Source organism: Sinocyclocheilus anshuiensis, unplaced genomic scaffold, assembly GCF_001515605.1.
Source record: "Sinocyclocheilus anshuiensis isolate Anshui unplaced genomic scaffold, SAMN03320099.WGS_v1.1 scaffold676, whole genome shotgun sequence".
NCBI lineage: Eukaryota > Metazoa > Chordata > Actinopteri > Cypriniformes > Cyprinidae > Sinocyclocheilus > Sinocyclocheilus anshuiensis.
The window spans coordinates 126,096-130,047 of record NW_015558579.1 but is presented as its reverse complement, the minus strand read 5'-3'; positions in this window follow the sequence as shown (position 1 = coordinate 130,047).

Sequence of the window (3,952 nt, the reverse complement as noted above, 5' to 3'; positions counted from 1 at the left end):
CTAAGAACTTGCCACTTGACATTTATCTTATATCTCAGGCATCTGTCACGGGTCTACTGCTGAGCGGACTGAGGAGCAAGGAACGGAGAGAGACGAGGAGTACATCAATCCAAATGGGTTTAATTAACACAAAGGAACACAGAACACTCACGCTACACATGAAGACATGAACAATACCAGACGCTGAACTAAAGACAGGGAACACTATTTAAACACGACAGGATGAGGAGAGGACGAGACACACCTGGGATCAATGGAAATAAAACGGGGAACACCTGGAATCAAATCAACATAATCAGGACAGGAACAGGAAACTCACCAAATAAGGGCATAGGAAGGTACATGGGGAGCAAGACACACACAAAACATGGAACAGAGTCTGACAACGGGCCTGCGAGATCTTTTTTTTTTTCAGGGATGCTCCAGACGCCCGGCTGTATGTGCATACAGCTTGGATGGACAGACACGGTTAGTGGGGCTATAATAAAGCAGGCCAAACATAAAAGCCTATCATTAGCCTTTCACAGATGCCCATAGTGCTCCCAGATCGGTCGGGTGGCCGGAAGGGGTGAAAGGCCTGACCTGGGGGCTGTGGAGGAAGACGCCGGGCGTATGGGGCCGCTGCTCTCCTCTGATCTCAGAACAGCTCCTTCCTCTGCAGCTCCATTACCATGTCAATCCCAGGGAAAAAACAGAGCCTGCCTGGGCCCAGCAGTGGGCTGGATCCATATGGAGCTGCCGGGTCCTGGAATGAATAGTGAATGGAGCGGCTGCTGCTGGAATCTGCCTCCCAGCCTTTGTGAACAGGATGACCAAAGACAAGAGGGAGCTTTTGCAGATGGCCGGGGCTATAAATAGGTAGCTAGTCTATCTCCTCGATGTCAGTCTGTCTATCTGTCTCTCTCTCGGGTCGGGCTGCAGCAGGCTCGATAAATAAATGCTTCTTGGTGACATATCACATGTTAGGACGTGGCTGTGGGGCTAAAGGCATGACACAAATTCTCGTTTGAACGTTCATTACTTAAAACGCACATGCGAACCCACTGATAAACAAGTCTGTGCTCTGTTTTATGTTTGAACAAGGAAGCATTGTGATCGGAAGTCAAACGTCTCACAGATGGACTTTAAAATGATAGCTAAATCCACTCATGTTGTCCAGATTGAGAGTTCTTTGTCATTAAACTAAGCCTTAGTATTGAAGCCCATCTGCCCATGCGTATGTGCGTGTGTTTGTGTGTATGCGCATATGCAAGCATGTGTCTTTAGCTGTGTGTGTATGAGTGTTTGCATGCTGAAATCGTATGTATTGCAGACAAGACAAACTCCATGGCGATAAGAGTAGCTATGCTTCCTAACACATACTACTTTTAGTGCTTTTAGTATATAGTGTGTATACTACATTTGCCAAAATGTGCAGAATACAGCAAAGCACACCACAAAGAATATTGTATGCCATATTGCAACATACACTACTTGACCTTTCATTTCCAGTGTGATGAATGAACAGGAGCTGTACATTTTGACTTATTAATAATTTTTATTTTGACTATTGGATCAGACTGCAAAAAGACATTTTACAAAAAACGTTGATTGAAAATGCAAGTTAGAGCTGTAAATTGTGACTTATTAATTTTTATTTTGACTAATTATTGGATCAACCTGAAAATTTAAGATATTTCTGCAGAGAATTTGATGAAAAATGCAAAATTATAATTTTGATAAGACAGCACTCACGTGCACCTCCATCAGTTTGCAACATTTATTTTTGCATAATGGCTTTTTTTAGTAGGTCAATAATGTGACACTTATTTTTGTCAATTGTTTGGTAAAGCCATGAAACATGATAATTCAGTAATAGAAATTCACTTTTATGTTTCATAATCACCTCATTCTCAAGTTATTTCAGCATTTAGTTACACAGACATACTGAAGCCATTTGTGATCTTCACAAAATCTGTTTTGAACTACAAGCTTGCGGCCAACTGCACTTAAATTAAAGACAGTGCAGAAGGACACAACAGAACACCACCAGGCTTTTGGGCCATGGCCTATTCAGTGAATCCTAACAGGAAAAGTCTCTGATAAATTCTTTTATTTGATCATTTGTAATGATAGGTATTACTGAGGTACTAATTTCAGTAACACTTTAGTTTACAGTGTTGACTTACCATCGTAATAACAGTTAGTAATGCATAATTACATGCAATAAAAGCATCAACCAAACCTTAATCCTAACCCTAAACTTATATTAGGTGCATATGGTTATTTAATATTGTTCAGTACTAAAATGTACAATTACACTGTAACAAGGACAGCGTAAGTAACTCTATTACTTATAAATTAACTATTAATTATAGGTTATCTTTATTGTGGTTACACTTTATTTGAAGGTGTCCTTGTTACAGTATAATTATACATTTAAGTACTGAGTAATATTAATTACTATATGTACGTACTATATGGTTGGGGTTAGGATTAGGGTTTGATTTAGGGTTACTTACATGTAATTATGCATAATTTATTGTTATTATAATAGTAAGTACATATAACGTGTAACAAGAACACCGTAAAAAAAAAAAAAATCTGTACAATTTACAGTAAAAAAAACTGGCAGCTGTGGTTGCCAGAATTTTACCGTAAAAAGTGCGGTAGCAACATTTTAGGTTTTACGGATTTAACAAATTTAAATACCGTAATTTCATTAGCTGATATAATGTTATTATATCAACTTATGGAAGTACTGAAATCTGTTTTGTACCTTTGTAATACACTGATAACCACCAAAAGCAGGTGGTGAAGAGAAAGTCACATGATGAGCCAAAGCCAATCACAAGCAGCATTTAAATACTAACATATATAGAAGGTGCACAGTGTCATTCACACAAACACTAAACACTATCATTGTAACACACATGAAACTGAAATAATGCAATTAACATTAATTTAACAACATTAGATGTAACATACAACCCTAACATCAAATGTGAAATGTAACGCAGGGAATTCTAGGAATGTCATTTTACGGTTATTCTCTGTAAATTATACGTTCTTTTTCACTTAGATTTTTTTTGCACCCTCAGATTCCAGATTTTCAAATAGTTGTATCTCGGCCAAATATTGTATATCCCAACAAACCATATATCAATGGAAAGCTTATTCATTCAGGTTTCAGATGATGTCACAATTTCAAAGATTGACCCTTATGACTGGTTTTGTGGTCCAAGGTCACAAATGTTGTTTAAAATGGACTTACATGAAGTTTAATCATTTCACACTGTAGGACCCTGCTTATCACGTAGACTACAGTCACCTGTTAGTCCGGTCAGTGTCACGTGGAGCTGGGCGTTTTGACAGTGGGCCGCTCAGGCTGTGTGTAATGGCTGAGCTCCTGAGATTCACACAGCGTCTGTGAGGGTAGCGGACCTCCTGCCATCCAGTTCAGTCCAACCTGAGCGGCAGACTGCAAGGAGAGGGCAGATGGGCCGAGGATCAAGCCCTACACTCTTGTCAACTGTCTCTCTCTTTTTTTCACATATCTGTCTGTCCTGTTCTTATGTCAAACCTGTCCAAAAATGTAAGAGTTCTAAATGAAAAACTGAGTGTTGTTTCTTTTGAAAACTTTACATTGAAATTCCCATTGAATATATTTGAGGGATCCAGTTGGTGGGAAACGCACCCCTCATGCTTTCCTGAGAGAACTGAATATTGTCCCGTTACAGATAGCACAGAATTGTTTTTGTCTTTGATTTCGTTGCCCCCCTCCCTCCCCTTAGCAGAAACGTGGTCAGTGGTGTCATTACTGTAAATCAGAAGCCTCTTTGGCATTATCTAGTTCCCCTTCTGGCTCTGTAGGTCAGAACAGATGTTGGAAAAGAGGACAAAATGGATCTCCCCCCCCAGAGAGAAGCTTTTCTTGCCATCGCTAATAGAGACTCCTTGAAATGCTAATGTC